Raw genomic sequence first — 20,407 nt, forward strand, 5'->3', positions numbered from 1 at the left:
TAGCAAATATGCGTGGTACTAAAGAGTACTGGTTTCGACGTCATGGAGATGTATGTTGTATGATCAGAAACCTTGGTCCACCCACTTGGTTTGTTACATTAAGTTGTGCAGAATATGCATGGGAAGATTTACATGATTTCCTACGCATATCAAATAAAAACAAAACAAACATAGATATTCTAACACCTGGAGAACTTTGTTCTTTGGATAAAATATTTTCACCATCGCTTCATTGCTATGCTACATTTTATTTCTAATAAAACTGTTCCTCCCCTTGGAGAAGTGCAGCACTTCTTTTGGAGAAAAGAATACCAAGCCAGAGGAGCACCACATATCCACATGCTTTTATGGATTAAAGATGCTCCTAAATTTGGTCAAGACAGCGATGCCACTGTTTTACAGTTTATTGAAAAATATGTCACTTGTGAAATTCCATCAGAAGCCACAAATAGTGATCTTCGTGCACAAATTTTACAATTTCAAAGACACAAATGTGGAAAATATTGTCGTCGTAAATACAAAAACAAAGGCAAATACTACACCAAATGCTGATTTGGTTTCCCTAGACCAGTTAGAAATACAGGTCAAGTAAACAACCTCATGTCTTCAGTTAGACATAGTGTTAAAGGTAAGTCACCTAAAAATACATATTACATAAAAAGAATAGAAGAAGAAAAATATATCAATGATTATAATGCAATCATTGCCCACTTATGGAATGCAAACATAGATGTGCAGTACATTGCAGACAATTCTACTGCAGTTGCACGATATGTCACAGCATACTTAACTAAAGCAGAAAAGACAGAGCTCCAAGACCTCTGGAATGACCTGTCATCAGATAAAATAGTATCTCAGAAATGATACAGCTTGGGCATAAAAATGCTCACCCATAGAGAATGTGGATCTTATGAAGCAGCTGATCGTTTAACTGGTACTTCATTGTATGGTAAATCTGAAAATATAGTATGGCTAAGTCTTGGTCCAGCTAAATCTAGAAAAAGAGTTCTAAAATCATATGAAGATATAGAAACAATAGCCAAACATGATCCCAACAGCCAAGACATTTTAATAAACAATTTATTGGACACATACTACCCAAACAGAAGTAATACTTTGGAAAACATGTGTCTATACCAAATAGCCCAAAACTACACATACAAAAATAATATGAAACCTGATGAAAAAAAAGGTAAATATAGAGTGACAGACTGTGAAGGCAGCTTAGTTAAACTCATTAAACCAAATTTAATTAATCATATCAAATTGTCATTGAAGACTCCTCAAAATAAAGAAGTATATTACATGTCCCTGCTACAACTCTTCAAACCATGGAGAAAAGAAGAACAGTTACTAGATAACTATGACTCATATGAGGATGCTTTCAAAGCAAATGAAAGCACTATAACTGATGTAAACTTTACACAGTACAAAACAATGTTGCACAATGAACAGCAACATGAAGAAGAACTCCAAGCCCAACTAGATAAGGATACTCCTGACAGTAGTCAACCTTCTGTAACAGGAAGCCAAGAACCACTGGGAGAACCACTAATAACAAATGAGGCAAAATTAGCAATGATAGAAGTAGAAAACACCATGTGTCAGTATGAAGATAAGGAAGACCTAACTATAGTACAATCAAAACTAAACAATGAGCAAAGTAGCATTTTTCAAGAAGTAACAAAACAAATTGCACATGGTGTAAAACATGAAAATAAAGAATGTTCCTGCCATAATTATAAACCTATACTACTGTACGTCAGTGGTGAAGCTGGTTCTGGCAAAACATTCCTAATCAAAATCATTAGTAAGTTTCTTCAACAATTGACAAACAACAAACAGTCAGCTGTTGTCACTGCCCCCACAGGTTTAGCTGCCTACAACATAGGTGGTGTTACATTACACCGATTACTACTATTACCAGTAGAACACCAGAACAAATTAGACTATTACAAACTTTCTGCAGAAGCTGCAATGGAATTATGCAGAGTATTGAAACAAATGAAAATGCTACTAATAGATGAAGTGAGCATGGTCTCCAACCTGATGTTAGCTTTGATTCATCCCAGATTACAAGAAGTACTCAAAACAGACTATGAAGAGCTCTTTGCAGGAAAACACATTATTGTTTTTGGAGATCTGCTTCAATTAACACCAGTAAAAGGTGAACCTATTTTTAAAACATTAGGGCACAAACTCTGCCGTAAAACTGTTGGCAGCATTGGAAATGTCAACCTTTGGCAACATTTCCAATACAGAGAATTAACAGAAAACATGTGCCAATCTGCAGATCTAACTTATGCCAACATTTTAAAACGTTTGGTATACTTTCTAAAGAAGCAGAAGCAACATTGAAAACCCGGCACATTAATGCACTTTATGGCGATAATGCATGTGCTACAGATGTTATGGAACACTTAGCACACAAAAATGTCAATTGTATGGCCTTAGTGCCAACTCTTGCAAGCTGTCTCAAATTCAAGTAAAGAAATGCAACCAATAATGGAAATTAGCGCCACAGACAAACTAGATGTACATGGTATGACACTACCCATGTGTGACCAAGCCACAACAAGACTAAATAATTTAGAAAAATCAATCTCAAACACAGCAGGCTTAGAAAAGATGTTAAAATTATCCTTAAATTGCAGAGTAATGCTTAAACGTAACCTTGACGTGGACCAAGGACTAGTTAATGGAGCACTGGGTACAGTTGTTGGCTTTCAAACATACCCACGTGACAACAAAATTCAGTTTGTCAATATACTCTTTGACAAACTTTCAGAAGTAAAACGGATAGGACAGCTAGATTCCTTCTCTTCAAAGATATGTATGTACGCAGAGAACAATTTTCTCTAACTCTTGCATACGCAGTCACGATTCATAAATCACAAGGTCTTACCCTAGACAAAGCAATGATAGATATTGGTAACACAGTCTTTAAAGAAGGCATGAGCTACGTAGCACTATCACGCTTACGTACACTTGACAGTCTATTTCTAATCAACTTTGATGCAAGTAAAGTAAACGCTGATATACCTTGCATTTTATAATATAATAGACTTCGCTCACTATACACCCCCGATCTAAACACATATTCTGTTCCACAAAAACTAAAACGTTGTAAAAGAAAACTAAATCAAACAGAAATGCAACAGGACGTCACTGCAAATCCTCCAAAGAGAGTAAAAGAAACTAATACTTCATCAAGTACCACAAACAAAAAAGAATCAATTAGAGAAAGTAAACCAGGTACTTCTTTAAAGAAGGAAGACAAACTCCAAAAAAAGCAGTTAGATACAGAACTACCTGGACCATTTAAATTCTCAAATATAGTTGGTGTAAGTTGCTATGCAAATGTAGCAATGAATATTCTATTTCAATTACCACCAATTGTTGACAACATTTACTTACACAGTACAGACCCATTGTGTTTGCAAATGTTAGTACTTCACAGAAATGCAGCAAACAATCCTGACAACACATGTGGTGTTATGGAATAAGACGACAATTGGACTACTGTGCTGGAATGGTGAAATTCACTATAAACTCACAGGAAGATCCACAAGAATTTCTAATGTACTTACTACAAGTACTCGAAAACAAAAGCATACCTATAAATGAAATCTTTCAGATTTCATACATGTGGAAACATACATGCACTCTTTTCAACAATGTGACACAAGAAGAAATCCCCAATGAACGCTTCATATATATATCAATACCAAATTGTGAATCCATTCCATTTCAGCAACTAGTACAAAATGCAAACCATGGTAGATTATGCTCTACCTGCAATTCAGATAATCGCTCCACGTTAGTAATACAAACACATAGTAAATACGTAATACTAATGCTTCTATGTCACAATGCAGATGGTACCAAAAACAACTGCAAGCTGACTGGATTCACACATGGTCAAATATCACTTGGTAAGAAAACCTTCACAACAATAGGTATAATCTACCAAGCAGGAGCCACAACCAATTCAGGGCACTACACTGCATATATAAAAAAGAAATGTGGATGGTTTGAATGTAATGATAGTACCATTACTCTAAAGCAGAGATTACCAGCAAATCTTACAAACGCTTATTTGATGTTCTTAAAACCAAAATTTGATAAATAAACTGTATTTAAACCTTTAAGTAAATTTGTGTTAAAAAAAATATAAACTGTTAGAATACTCCAAAAGCTATCTAACTGCTCAAAGATTCTACAACAACTAATCAGATAAATGAATACCACTAAATTAGACCAAAAAATACACAGTTAGAATACGCCAATTGGTATCTAACTGTCCCAAAATTTAACAATATCCAAATAGATAAATCAAAACCACTAAAATATATCAAAAAAATAGACAGTTAGAATACGCCAATTGGTATCTAACTGCTCCAAAATTTTATAATATCAAAACAAATGAAGAATCTGTTACTGCTCCAACAAAAATACAACAAAGCAAAGTATAAAGCATTAGCCAGAAACAACAAGTGAACACTGAAAACAAACAAACAAATAAACTGTAGCATAACAGAAAAAGGTTTTTTTTTAATCCAACATGGATTTTTTTTTCTCCCACAGACCAATGATTTTAGCAACAAATACAGAAACTGAGCAAATTGCACAGTACTCTGATTTGTACTCTACTAAATATGAGGGTCGAAACAAAATAAAAGTATATTGCTTATACAATGTAATAAGTAATTACAAAATACTAATACTAACATGCTATTTTCTTTTATCACAGAAATGAAGAAGAAAAACATGGACTCCCATTAATAGACCAAACAGTAAGTATACAATAATAAGGACAACCATAGCAGCATATCACATCCATAGTATCTAATACCTTTGTTCCTTATACATTTGTTTTTCACCCAAAGTTATAAGCAAATATGAATGTGATATGCTGCGGTGGTTGTTGCCAGGGCATAGAGTCAAACATTTCAACTATGATCTATGGGAAACTTTTAATGTCCGCGAACAATGTGAGTGTTCTTAGAACACTTTGAACTTGCCAGCGAACAATACAGACACCGTTTTCAGGACACCCCCTACGAACATTTCAGAACAACGCGATAGTTCTTAGAACAGTTTCAACTTAACAACGAACAATACGGACAGCGTCCTAAGGACACCCCCTACGAACATTCCAGGACACCGGGAGTGTTCTCAAAAACGTCTTCAGAACACCCCCATTTTGTTTATTTGCGAACATTTCAGGACACCGCGGGTGTTCTTAGAACACATTCAACTTGACAGAGAACAATACGGACAGCGTCCTCAGGACACCCTCTACGAACACTCCCCGGACACCGTGAGTGTTCTTAGAAGCGTCTTCAGAACACCACCATCTTGTTTATTTGCGAACATTTCAGGACCCCGCGAGTGTTCTTAGGACACATTCAACTTGACAGAGGACAATACGGACAGCGTCCTCAGGACACCCCCTATGAACACTCCCCGGACATCGCGAGTGTTCTTAGAAGCGTCTTCAGAACACCACCATCTTGTTTATTTGCGAACATTTCAGGACACCGCGAGTGTTCTTAGGACACATTCAACTTGACAGAGAACAATACGGACAGCGTCCTCAGGACACCCCCTACGAACACTCCCCGGACATCGCGAGTGTTCTTAGAAGCGTCTTCAGAACACCCCCATTTTGTTTATTTGCGAACATTTCAGGACACCGCGAGTGTTCTTAGGACACATTCAACTTGACAGAGAACAATACGGACAGCGTCCTCAGGACACCCTCTACGAACACTCCCCGGACACCGCGAGTCTTCTTAGAAGCGTCTTCAGAACACCCCCATTTTGTTTATTTGCGAACATTTCAGGACACCGCGGGTGTTCTTAGAACACATTCAACTTGACAGAGAACAATATGGACAGCCTCCTCAGGACACCCCCTACGAACATTTCAGGACACCGGTAGTGTTCTCAAAAACGTCTTCAGAACACCCCCATTTTGTTTATTTGCGAACATTTCAGGGCACCGCGAGTGTTCTTAGGACACATTCAACTTGACAGAGAACAATACGGACAGCGTCCTCAGGACACCCCCTACGAACATTCCAGGACACCGGGAGTGTTCTTAGAAGCTTCTTCAGAACACCACCATCTTGTTTATTTGCGAACATTTCAGGACACCGCGAGTGTTCTTAGGACACATTCAACTTGACAGAGAACAATACGGACAGCGTCCTCAGGACACCCCCTACGAACACTCCCCGGACACCGCGAGTGTTCTTGGAAGCGTCTTCAGAACACCACCATCTTGTTTATTTTCAAACATTTCAGGACACCGCGAGTGTTCTTAGGACACATTCAACTTGACAGAGAACAATACGGACAGCGTCCTCAGGACACCCCCTACGAACACTCCCCGGACACTGCGAGTGTTCTTAGAAGCGTCTTCAGAACACCCCCATTTTGTTTATTTGCGAACATTTCAGGAAACCACCGGTCTTCTTAGAACACATTCAACTTGACAGAGAACAATACGGACAGCGTCCTCAGGACACCCCCTACGAACATTCCAGGACACCGGGAGTGTTCTTAGAAGCGTCTTCAGAACACCACCATCTTGTTTATTTGCGAACATTTCAGGACACCGCGAGTGTTCTTAGGACACGTTCAACCTGACAGAGAACAATACGGACAGCGTCCTCAGGACACCCCCTACGAACACTCCCCGGACAACGCGAGTGTTCTTAGAAGCGTCTTCAGAACACCCCCATCTTGTTTATTTGCGAACATTTCAGGACACCGCGGGTGTTCTTAGAACACATTCAACTTGACAGAGAACAATATGGACAGCCTCCTCAGGACACCCCCTACGAACATTTCAGGACACCGGGAGTGTTCTCAAAAACGTCTTCAGAACACCCCCATTTTGTTTATTTGCGAACATTTCAGGGCACCGCGAGTGTTCTTAGGACACATTCAACTTGACAGAGAACAATACGGACAGCGTCCTCAGGACACCCCCTACGAACATTCCAGGACACCGGGAGTGTTCTTAGAAGCTTCTTCAGAACACCACCATCTTGTTTATTTGCGAACATTTCAGGACACCGCGAGGTTTCTTAGGACACATTCAACTTGACAGAGAACAATACGGACAGCGTCCTCAGGACACCCCCTACAAACATTTCAGGACACCGGGAGTGTTCTCAAAAACGTCTTCAGAGCACCCCCATTTTATTTATTTGCAAACATTTCAGGACACCGCGGGTGTTCTTAGAACACATTCAACTTGACAGAGAACAATACGGACAACGTCCTCAGGACACCCCCTACGAACACTCCCCGAACACTACCGCGAGTGTTCTTAGAACAGTTTCACTTTGCTTGCGAACAAAACGGACACATATTGAGTCCTTAGAACACCCCCTAGTCAGTTTATTTAGAACATTTCAGAACACCCGTGATGTCCGCAAACAAATCGAACACAAAAAGAACGTCTAACACATAAAAAACACAACTTTCATCCTATCTCATACACTCCCACCCTCCCCAAACACTCCTACACACCAACACACTCTACAAAATACACATTTTGAACAAAGTTTCACCGCGCTGTCGGCGGACGTCCGCGAATCCAAGATGGCGGGCGCTACCGAAAAATCTGACGCGCTTCACGCTCCACGCCGTCCAATCAGCGAACACGTTGCATGTCCGCGAACATCACACAAGACGATTGGCCAATCAGGACACTGTCCGCGGAGCGTACAGGGAAGTGTGTCCGCGAACCGAACACAGATATCACTAATTTTTTTTTACCTACTTTTTGGTCATTTTAAAAAAAACTACTGGACGGATTTTCACCAAATTTGCAAAAGCACGCTTTCGGGACCAAGCCGCTGCTCCTGGTCCAAATTTGGTGGAAATCCGTCCAGCGGTTTGGGCTGTAGGCGCCAGCAAAAATGTTTTCCCATTCAGTCTATGGGGAAAAAAAAAGTTTTGGGACCCCCCCAATAACTTTGCCCCCCCCTGGACGAATCCTCACCAAACTTTGCAAAAAAATTCAGAGTGACCCAAATACTTTTTTTTGCAAAGTTTGGTGAGGATCCGTCCAGGGAGAGCGAAGTTATAAGCCTCCCAAAAAGTGCTCTTCCTATGGAAACAGCAACTTAACCATAACTACATGGCCACTACCGTGGCCATGTAATACATATATAAATATATATATATATAAAGGACATTTGTGGATATGTGTTTGTGTTTGTTTGAATTCTTCATCATACTTCCCAACATGCTATGAACCTGAAATGTGGCATGTTGGCAGGTTCCTTGGTGTAGACAATGTCAAAAGTATAAAATATAAAATGTTCTAATTTATTTTTTACAGCGGTTTTGATTCTATTTTAAGCAGTCTGCAAAGCTTGGATATGTGTGTGTGTCTGTTCGAAATGTTCAGCATACTTCCCAACATGCTAAGAACCTGAAATTTGGCATGTGTGTAGGTTCCATTGTGTAGACTATGGAAAAGGTTTAAAATATAAATATACCTTTGTCTAATTCTTTTTTTGGGGGGAAGGATTTGTGGATATGTGTGTGTGTGTGTCAGTTCGAAATGTTAAGCATACTTCCCAACATGCTACAAACCTGGAATTTGGCATCTGTGCAGGTTCCATGGTGTAGACAATGGAAAAAGTATAACATATTAAATGTTCACATTTTTTATGGGGGAGCGTTTTTATTTTAAGTGGTCTGCAATGCTTGGATGTGTGTGTGTGTGTGTGTGTCTGTTGGAACGGTTAAGCAGAGCTCCAACATGCTACAAACCTGCTGTTTGGCATGTGGGTAGGTTCCATGGTGTAGACAATGGAAAACGTATAAAATATTAAATGTTCACATTTTTTAGGGGGGAGCAGTTTTATTTAAGGGGTCTGCAATGCTTGGATATGTGTGTGTGTCTGTCTGTTCGAACAGTTAAGCAGAGCTCCAACATGCTACAAACCTGCTGTTTGGCATGTGGGTAGGTTCCATGGTGTAGACAAGGTAAAATGTATAAAATATGAATCTAAGGGCCTCATTACGACCGTAAAAGGTGTCAGTGCCGTTAAACCCTTAACGCCTGATTACGAGGTTTTTCCAGCCGTTAAAGTAGGGACCCGCAAAGGGACTTTGGTGCTAATAACGGTACCGCAATTTGCGGTACCGTTATTAGCGCCTTCCCCATTCCCATTGAGCCCTATGGGGCAAAAATGGGAATGGGGAAGGGCCATAGCGGCATGGGGAATTACCGCCCCACCAACCTCGGAATGGGGTGGTAATTCCCCATTCCGCCTTGGCGGACACCGGCATGGACCATGGTGCTAATAGCACCATGGTCCTCCGCCTGGGTCGTAATGAAGCCCTTAAGTGTCTATATATTTTTTTTGAATGAATTACCCTGTGAAGCATGGGCACAACCTCTAGTACCGAATAAATAATCATGGAACTAAGCTGCATTCCAGTGGCAGAGGTGATGTGCGATATGAGATCAATGTAGCAGGTGATAGCAGATGTGTGCGGATAGGTGGCCGCACCTTGGGACTGATATAGCTCTCTTCCATGCAGTGCACAAGTGATGAGTGCAGCACACTCATCCACAGTCAGGTCACACCCCTCCACAACACCAGCAATGCAAAATACCCAATCCAGTGAATGAAGTGTGGGCACATCCACATTGACAAGCAAGGGCCAAATGAACACTCAAACATCAGTGAAGCAGAAAGAGACTCAACAAACAATCAACTCAACCTCCAGTAGTGAATGGGCAGAGGTGAAAGAGCTAGCACCAGATACAACAAACAACTAAACCATGTAGAACATGTGGCAAGAGACTTGAACAAGTGAGTACCCATCCCCAATGAGAGACCACAAACACTATCATGACACATCACACACATCACCACTACCATTCCTGTATACACCATTACAAACACACCCAGAAAGTCACACAACAACACTCGTAGACTGACACCAAACATGCAGTGTCCATGCACAAGGAATGGAATCAGATAAACAGCCCTTGCCACCTACAGCCATCTGATGGTCCCACTCCTATATATGAAACCCATGTGCACACATCAAGGTCAATCAAAAGAATGCCACCATGTCAAGCATCAACAACACACGCCATCACCAAACACCCATTGACACTTTCACCAATGCAGTACAAAGTCAATCACAGCATACAAGTCACACATGCACGTCCATACCATTTAAGCAATTGAACTGCATGCCTGAACGGCAAAGCACAGAATTAGGCAACAAACAAATGTGCATGACAAAACTGTCAAACACGTGAATCCCAAAGCACGTCACCTCCCCACATCTACAATAGACCACCCATGTTCATCGAGCATGGTTGCAACATCCATCAAACACACAAAGCATTCACAATGTCCCCCAGCAAACATCACAGTAACAACATGAAACACACAGTGAGGCTCTAAACCACATGACAGCCATAGGATTGATGCACTTGCAGAACATGGAAAAAGTAAATGTGCACATGGACAAAGACACTGCAAGCAGTGTGGTACGAACATCATGAACACTTGTATTCACAATATGATATGTACTCAAAAATAAGGGGGAAGTTTGAAAATGTCCATGAAGAAAAATCTAAATAAATCCAAAACGAAACCTATTTAGAACAGCAGCAGGTTATTCCATTGGGAAGTTGGCTAGCGCTTCGACCATGGCCAATTCCCTTTCTACCTCCTGAGCCTCTATATGGGTCTCCGTTGTTACCTGGTGGGCTTGAAGGCTGTCCATCAACTGCAACTCTGCCTCCTACACTGCCCTACAAGACCCCCACAGGATAGCAGCCTGCCGCCTTGCCACTCTCTCCTCCATCTTGGCACTGACCCTCCTAAAAGTTGCATCCCTTGCCCGCTTCCTCTCCAACTTCCTGCAGCCTCGCATAAAAAACCCAGCCAACATCACAGCCTGTAGGTGGTGGTGTGCTTCCTGCCTTATGTGTGCTAATGATTATACAGTTTACCTCCTCCAGGTGGCAAGACGTTGCAGTATATACCTCCTCATAGCCACCATCTGCTGCTGCCTAGAAGTATGAGCACTCTGGATGGACTCGCTCTAGGAGTTGTCAGGGTAAGTACGGGAGTAAGTATGGTACCTGCACTGCCCTGAAGTGCCTTCTGCCCCTCCACAGACAGTTCAAGTGTGGGCGCCTGGGCATGCTCAGCCACCACCTCATGTGCCATTGTGGGGACTTCCACCTCGACCATGGACCAAAGCACAACCAGACTGGGTGATGGTACGACTGATGCACAGTGGTCCGTGGTGATAGATGGCACGTATGCCTGATTTGAGGACAACTAGGGCACAGATGAGGAAGTGGAGGATGGGGCATTGCCGTGGCCAGTCTAGAGAGACTACCCAAGATCAGTGCAGTTGCCAGCTGTGCCTCTATGTGGCTCATCTACTCCTGATGCTGTCCAAGCTTCTTTTGAGATGCATCTATGGCATCACCAACTGATGCCTTCCGCCTAAATACACCCACCAGCAGTGGCTGTACTACATCTCAGATGGCCACGTTGGAATGAAGGGGGTCACTGCTGCAGCAGATTGCCCAGGGACAGGAGGTTGTGACGAACCCTGCATGGTGGACTGTATATCCTTATGTATCTGGGCAAAGGGTGCAGCCTGAACATCTTCCTCAATTCCCCCACCTGACCCCGTGAGTTGGGCTTCAATGGCCTCCTCCTCCACCTCCATTAACCCAGATGACCCCAGAGAGACCTCCAACCTTTTGTCAATGGTACCACACTGTCCCACAGCTGCTGACGTTTCCTCTACAAAAATCAACTCCTGTGACTTACCCACAACAGCCTTGCTCAATGGAATAGTACTCCACCAGCCACATCGTCTTGCAAAGAGCTGGTGTCAACTTGGCGTGGGTGGGCTCTGTGCCTTTGACTGGGGACCTTGTCCCTTGTGATGTGCTCCACAGCACTGCTTTTGCCCTTTCTGCCAGCTGCAGCAACAGTGGAAAAACAAACAAAGAACGTAGATTTAGTCAACAGTGGCAATGCATGTGTGTCGTACACAATGGTAACAGTATCATGATGTCAGCATGAGACAACCAGCAAATGCCACACACACACTCCCATGCAATCAGAATGAATACAGTCACACAAGTGTAGGAGAAATGACCGGTCACAATTATGATACACGCAGATTTCAACCCAGCAGATTAACATGTGTCCACATACACATGGCAACACATCATTCCACATGAAAATACCAATGGTGCAATAAATGAAGGGTAACCTGCAGGAAGGTCCATGGGAAGTGAACCTGGGCACATGTCTCGGTACCACCATTGCATGGCTCGCAAAACCTCCATGTCTGCTCACATAATCATGCATTGTGGGAAAGAATACAAACAGGACTGCCACGAGGACACATGGGACATAGAAACTTGACAGCTATGGTCTAGACAATGGCCCCCAAGTATGTGGGTGCACCCCTACCATACAGGGCTATGCCTTTGACTCCCTAGAGCAGTGCCCCCTGAGAGGCCTGGGGACCCAGACTGCCATGCAAAGCCCCAGTAGCTCTTCCCTGGGAGTCTCACTGGAGCCTATGCTTGGACACTCCCACTACAGCCAGACCTGGTGCTACACACCTGTGCTGGTGCCAGTGTCCCAGCATGAGGCACCCCTCTGGATCCCATGCCAGATGGCTGTCCCACAGGGAGACACTTACCACAGACTAGAACACATGCACAAAGTGTGGTCAATGGAGACTGGGTACGACAAATTTGGGACAGAAACAGGCCAGCCGTGACTCATGCCATCTGGTCAGCCCTGCCACATGACCAGTTGGGGCTGGCCAAAGGAATACATGTTTGTGATGCCATGAGGTTGTGCCAACCTAAAGGCCACCAGCTTAGAACCTGGCCTTGAGCCATCAACACTGCACTGGGGTCTGCTAGTGGCAAAATACTGCTGGTTGTGCCTGATCAGTATGACTCCTGCCCCCTGAGCGATGCTGGGGAGTCAGCCACTGTAGCCCACATTCCCCGAAATGTGCATATTACACTTCCCAACCAACTTGCTGTTACTGAGGAGAACCTGCACATTTAATTTTCCTCCACTCAGTAATCTGTCCTAAACTAGCAGTTAGTCACGTCTGATATGATTTCATAGCCAGGTAACAGAAGAATAGGAGGCTGGCCTCAGGATGCTCTTCACACTCTCCAGCCTATTTGTGGGACCTGAGTGTCAGTGCATGCCCCAACACTGCAAGTTTGGGGGCCTTGTTGGTAATGTGGGTGCCAACGGCACAACTGGAGGGGTGGGTAGGAGAGGCTGGACCCAGTGACAAAATGAGCATGAGGTGGGTGGCTGCTGCACACACCTCCACCACCGGCATGGGTAAGGGTGGGGCAGCACCCTGAAGAACGGTCTTCAAGATGGACTGCTGTGGAAAATCAAGCTCACTGCAGAAGTGCAAGGACATGGTTCCCATGGGTCCACCTCCTTGTAATCTGACATGACCATGGTGGAACTGCTTGGCTGCTCAGCCTTTTCAATGCAGTATAAAGGTAAGTGGAAGGTCACCGCCTGTAACAAAGACTGAGGCCAGCCAGCCAAGCAGTCCAACTGTACATGGACGAAGTGCGCCAAAATATCCAGTGGACTGCAGGGAAGCAGACAGACAGGCTGCTGTGATGTTAATGTGCAAGTCATCTGAGGTTCCCTGCTGGCCCAGAAAAGAACTCTGCCTCTCAGAAGAGCGCACCCGGCAGGAAAAGATCTGCTGGCACCTTGCAAAGGGCAGGCCAGTGACAGTCTGTGGGCATGTGCAGAACCTGGGTGTAGCAGCAAGAACCAACTGGAGCTCAGATAGGATCCATACACATGGTCTTCAGTGAGCTGGGGCAACGGAAACTTAGCTGATTTGAAATGTGTGTACTCTGGGTGACCGGGGGTCATGGGGGTTCTGGCCAACAGTGTGCTACCTTCTCATAGACCCAACAGGTGCACATTTCAGAATGGAGCCTATCCAGACTTCCACATCTGGCCAGGCATCTTGACCTTGCATACATTATCATGGTTAAATACCACAACAACCATATGGCTGGGCATGGAGAGCAGCCAACTGGCAGTTAAAATAAATACAATAGGCACAGACAGACCATACCCCTGGCCTCCTGGAAAAAAACCTGCAGCATGGCACTGGGAGGCAGCGGGCCCTTGGCATGGTTGGGACCATAGCTGGTCCAGGAGACCTCTTTGGGTAAGCAGAGTGCACTGCTGGGTACACCATAGCTGTCAAGTCAACATTTTCCATGCAGAACTACTTGATCCTGTCTGTCTTTAAAAAGGCACAGCATGGCCATGTGAGTGGGCGGAGAGGTCTTATGAGACCTGCTTGGGCACTTGTCCATCTATTCACATCTATCAACATGCACCCCTGACAATCCGACATGAAATCATGAAACATCTACAGGCACACATTGATGAGGATCGATTAGCAATACTACTGCTCCCAGCCCCAACAAAAGCCATGATGACACATCATGTCTGGCTATCCTTGTGAGTCCAATATACCAACATGTAATTACCCAATATTCATACACATGTATCAGTCTCAGCTGCTGGGTGTGTATGATGCAATCATCATTTGCAAATGAGCAACCCTTTGAGGTGTTGTACATGTATGTCCCTCAACTACCCCAGCATCTCAATCTGGGAATTGTACCTGTCTGAGTACTTGCTCTCATCAACTCACATTCCATGCACATGAGCACACATGATGCCCAAGAACAGACAGTGGAAACACGTATGCTTGTCAACTTCACAGTTTTCTGCCATCCCATACACCCAGCATTAGCATGAGGCTGCATGCCGGTGAATATTAGTGCAACACACATGCCATGTACGGAAGGAATTACCTCAAATCAAGCATGCCCATGCAGAACACATAAACACTGTAGAGTAGATCACCCTGTCAGTACTCACCAGTAGCTTTGCTCTGTGCCTGCATGTCAAGGATCTGGGTGTGGATTGCTTGGTTGACCCTCTCCAGGACCTGGATTTGAAGGGGTGTCATCCGATGGTGTCCTGCACAGTGCACCTCCATGGTGGCACCCACCTCGAGGGCCCCCTGCGTCTTCTCCTGGCTCTTTTCTTGAGGTAATTCCAGCGCTTCTTAACATGGTTCAAGGTACAAAGTGCACCCCTCCATGTTGATGGCACCTGTGATCTCTTCCCAGATCCTCAGATGCTGATGGGCCCACCCTGCGGTTTGACGTCCTTTCATTGCAGGATGTTTTTTCACTGTTTTTTTTACCACGAATATTTTTTATGAAAAAACCCATCTCATTTTTTAGGGCGGTGGTTAGAAAATTATATATATGTGGTGTGGGTGTTTAAGAATACATAAAACATTAAAGGAAATAGGGGGTTTGGGAGGATCCCTGCATCTGTGGGTAGAAGAGGGCTTCATAGTTCTCAATAGTTCTCCATGACCCAATCAACCAGGATGCCAACTTTGGTGGAAGTGAAATTGGCAGCCCTCTGCATCCCCTTTGCACTGCTGGTCAATGGAGTGAACAATGAGGTGGACATGACACTCCTTGAGGCAGGTGTGGTGCATATGGGCCCTGACGATGTGCTGTGGTGTTGGAACAGGGAGGTGGAAGTCCCAAGGTGGCAGATGTGGTGCTCACTGAGCCTTACAGGTGAGCTACAGCTGAACAGGCAATGGGGGAACCGCAGGCACTCCAGCAGCAGCTGGCGAGGTTTGGAGGCAAAACAGGGCAGGAGGAGACAAAAATGGCACAAGACAGGAGGAGCTGGTATCTTCCATGGTTACATGGGCCAGCAGTGAGAAGAATTAGAGGAAGACACCCAGGTGTGTAATTTATGAGCTGCACACAGCACGCCTACAGCCTGATGCAATTACAGTGACATTTAACGGGTGCAAGGTGTATTTTCTGTTGAGCAGGAGAACGCAGAGATGGAGACTTGGGCATTCAATGCATACACGACATAGAGGTGCAACACATATTTCCCAGAACAGATCCCTACAGTGGTGCCTCACGTACCCCAATCATTATTTTGCGCCTCTCGTACCCTATCTTGTTTTGCTGCCTCGCAGATCCTGTTTTTTAGTAGTGTTTTGCAGATCCAATTCATCAGGTTGTGCATTGCATACCCTTTTTTTTTTCAGAGATGCCGGCCCATCTGCCTCCCTGCACTCCATGGGATCAATTTGGCACACTTGGACTCTCTAGGGTTGGACAGCATGGCTTGCCTCGGCTGCTGTTTTAAGCAATTGGCTTCAACCTGCGTTCAGACTTTGGAAAGGATATGCCCCCTCCGGGTGTGTCCCCTTATGTGGGTTGCTACTCCTCCAAGCAGGGCATAAACAGAGCATCTTGGCAGCTCACCAGTGGCCAGATCAAGGTGGCCAGGGTTGGGTGGTATTTGCCTCAGTGCAGGTCCTTTACGCCATGCTGTTGGCACCTTCTCTGCTAAGCACGTTTATACTGCAGGTCAAAACCACCATTCTGTATGATGCCATCCCCCCTGTCTTCACACCAATGTTTGCACATGGATTATCCTCTCCAACTTTAAGTTGTAGCTGGGCCCAGCCTCTCCACTTCCATCCCATTCTCCCAGAGCAGGCTGGGTCACTGGTGCCTGGGTGGTTGACCTCTCCATCCCCTCCAAGTGTTGGTGGGGGGCATGCTCTGTTGCTTGTGTCCCACAGATTGCCCAGCCAGCATGAAGGTCATCTGAGGCAAGCACAAGGTTTGGCCTATTGCTACCCTCCAGCAGGTGCAGCTACTGAGTTCATCCTGCCAGTGGTATATGCTTGTCTCAAAGTTTGTGCCATAACCATGTGATTATACACAACCGGTACAGTGACACTGCAAATGGCTTATTGAATTAGTGATGGTTACTTTGGGAGGGCAAGTCTGGTGGCAACATCTGTGGTAAGTGCTGCTCCAATACCGTATGTTAAAGTTGCTGCAACTAAAACAGATTCTAGTTAGATCTAGTGATCAAGCTGGTGGTACAGTGTGAGGAGCGCTAATGCCTGTCCCAGCCCCTTCCTCTTTCACCATGGGAATCCCTGTTGTGCTGCCACAGTGGGCAGCAGGTGGGCTTCACAGACTCAATGCCTGTAACCTGTTTGTTATGTACCATATGGTCTTGGCTGACTCCCAAGTGGGGAAGCTAGACAGGGCACAAGTCCATCTCGCCATACAGGCACGATGGGGCGGGTGCTGTCTCCCCCGCCCTCTCCAGCAACAGCAGGTTCAGGTTGATATCTGGATAAATGTAAGTTGTCAGTGACTCTTATCGGTGGATCACTTGGCTCGCATGTCGGTGAAGAAAGCTGCTAGCTGTGATGATTAGTGTGATTTGCAGGACACATTTATCATGGACATTTCAAACTCACCTTGTATCCCCAGGTTTTTCCTCGGGATATGCTTGTCTGAGTATAGCTTGAACGTCAATTACCCTTGGGACTTCCCCCGGGGTGCAACTGGGGCTGTCGCAGGCACCCTGTTCCCTTTGTTCCTCTGAGGTCAGACTCCGAACAGCACTGTCTCGGGATCCATGGACCTGGAGAGAAGGCTTGTTGTCGGTGCCTTCTGGCCTCCCCATTTCCTCCCCTTGTGGGGTCAGTAGAAGCAGATGCAAAGCCGACACCCGCTGGCGGTTATCGACTAAACACCCCAATGCACAGTCCCATACCCCAGGGCTGCTGGCTGTGCCGCGTGAGGCTTCCTGCATGGGACGGGCCTGGGGTACAGGCAAGGATGTTGCTAGGTCTGGAAAAGATCAGGGGTTAAGCGAATGTCAGGACTGGCAGGACTCAGGGCTAGATATAGCCTTTTGGTTGAAGCCCCTGACCTTCTATCCGGGGCTACAACCAAAAGACCCGGGGTTATAGCCCTTTCAGCCCCCACTTAGCAACGCCTCTGGGCACAGACCTCTCAACCCCACCTGTCAGGAAACTGCTCCTGAGGAGGTCTTCTTTCTTCTATTTTTTTAAACACTTTCTTTCTCATTTACAATGTACATCTAGTAACGTGAGAGTAAGACTTGATCTTCATACATCATCAACATTGCACTTTATCTGCTACATTTGTGCCTACTCTGGAAGAGTTTGGAAACGATTTCTTACACCTACCCATCCTTATCACACCCCTCATCTACTTGAAGCTGTTCCACCTGGCCGTACACCCCTCTGCTAGCCTACAAAGTGGGCTCAGGTGGTCTGAGATCTGACCGTGCCTAAAGCTTGTCCCAAACCTTGTACCACAAAGTATACCGGGAGGGTCCGTTCCCCGATGGGGCCAGTGATGATGACACATCTCTCTCTGCCCTACGTCGTTCACCCAGTTTAAGCACCGATTATTCCTTCCAGGCCATGGCAATTACTATTTTTGCAACTAATAGCCCCAAAGTGAGCACTCTAGAGATTTCATCACCCGGTCACATCGCGATCACATATGGAGAAATGTTCCCAATGCCCTCATACATCTCCAACAGGCTGTATCTGCATCAGGAATAATTTCATCCACCCTCACCCGAGTGATATACACTTGTCTCACAATCTTATACTGTATCCATTGAAATTGAACATTCCAAGATACTTGTTGCACATGTGTGAGAACCCTACTTAAATCTCCATTGGTGAATTTTTCCCTTGCCATCACATCAAGTTCCACCCTGTCCGCTGTATATAATTCAGAGATGTTCCTTCCACACTCTGCCAACTACACCAGCATTGCACTGACACCATGATTATGAGGCTTTTCTGGGAAAACTTCCCATGCTGCTCTTCCCCTTGCCATCAGAGTTGCAAAATCCCAAAGGTTGGGCCTCACCGCCAGGTAAGCAACGTTCAATTCTGCAAAGGTGCTTGCCTTTTCTCTCTTCTGGATATCACCTTTTCCTAATCGCCCAAATCTATCCCCCTCTTCTTCTGGGACTCATGTCGCAGAATCTATCCGCCTCTTCTTCTGGGACTCATGCTTCAGTCTACTGCATGTCATGGGCATCTCTGCCATGAAGGGAAACCTCTGTCTGGGATCTTAGTAGCCTTCCACTAAGTCTGAATAATGGTACGTACCAGAGACAGAAGCCACACAAGCTCCTTTGCCCTGCCTTCCAGCAGTTCAAGTACTTGTTGCGGCACAGACTCAATCATAATACAATCAGTAAGGTGGTCACCATGGGGAAAGATAAACCAGTCCAAGATATGCTGCAATACTGATGGCCAATAGTAAGATCTAAAGTTTGGAATCCCTATTCCCCCTTTACCTGCTGGTAATTGCAATGTACCCAATGTGATCTTTGGTACCCCCCCCGTCCCATAGTAGCTCGGCCAGTATCCCAGGAAGTGCACAGAATCATGCCACATGCAGAATCATGGGTATCACCTGAAATACATAAAGCAAATATGGTAGTATAATCATCTTCACCAGTGCCACTCGTCACATCAGGGGGGGTATGGAATTCTGCACAGAAATCCACTAGCTTGTTTATAGTGGTCACCACCCTAGCTAAATTTCCTGGTACATCCATTTCCATTCAGCGCTTACCCATATACACAGATATCAGAAACTATCTGTAACAATCTTCATTCCATATTGTACCAATGCATTTCCCAACTTTGAAGGTAGTGTGTAGATGGCAGATTTGGAGTAGTTAATGACCAGCCCTGACAACTCTCCTACCATAGCAATTACCTTTACTGAATGTGTCATTGGTTCTCTCACATATTCTTCCGAAAAGTCCCTTGTCAGCGGCTCAATGACCGGTGAAAATATTAGTGGTTACAGCGGGCACCCCTGACAGGTGCCCGTCTGCATCTGCTAAGGCCTTGTGATCATCCCGTTCATCTGCACTATTGAAGTTGGCCCTCATACAGTCACTGCACCCATTCCAGAAAATTGACCCCCAGTCCCATCTTACTCAACAGCATCCACTGAAAGTCTTAATGGGGGCACAGGCCAGTTCTCCAGTGTTATGACAAGGGGGCTCGGGATAACAGGAGGGTGGCAATCTCAAACAACAGGGCACGGCCCACACTGTACCGGGATCAGCAGGAATGGTGGGAACAAAAGTTGTGTGGAGGGCTCGGAGATTACCGCCATCATGCCCAATAGCGGGGTATTCAAGGTTTAACCCTGCCCTAATCCCTAGTACTGCACGCATGCTTTCATGGCATGTGTAGCCAGACGTAAAGGAAAACATTTGGAAAGACAAGTTTGTGGCCGTGTTTTCTCTGTTGAATTATACTGTGGCGGAGGAAGTTAAAGAACTTAAGGCAGAGGGGAAGGACAAGAAGAGATATATAGTGAATTGGGCCACAGACTTCACAATATTCTCTGGATGAT

At 45.0% G+C, this 20,407-nt stretch overlaps 1 pseudogene; it reads left to right on the forward strand.

The window, feature by feature from the left end:
• The first annotated feature begins 17,346 nt into the window (after nt 1-17,346).
• On the forward strand, nt 17,347-17,500 carry LOC138496192 (5.8S ribosomal RNA; annotated as a pseudogene).
• Nucleotides 17,501-20,407: the final 2,907 nt, after the last annotated feature.

This window comes from Ambystoma mexicanum, chromosome 10, assembly GCF_040938575.1.
Source record: "Ambystoma mexicanum isolate Mex_15411 chromosome 10, UKY_AmexF1_1, whole genome shotgun sequence".
NCBI lineage: Eukaryota > Metazoa > Chordata > Amphibia > Caudata > Ambystomatidae > Ambystoma > Ambystoma mexicanum.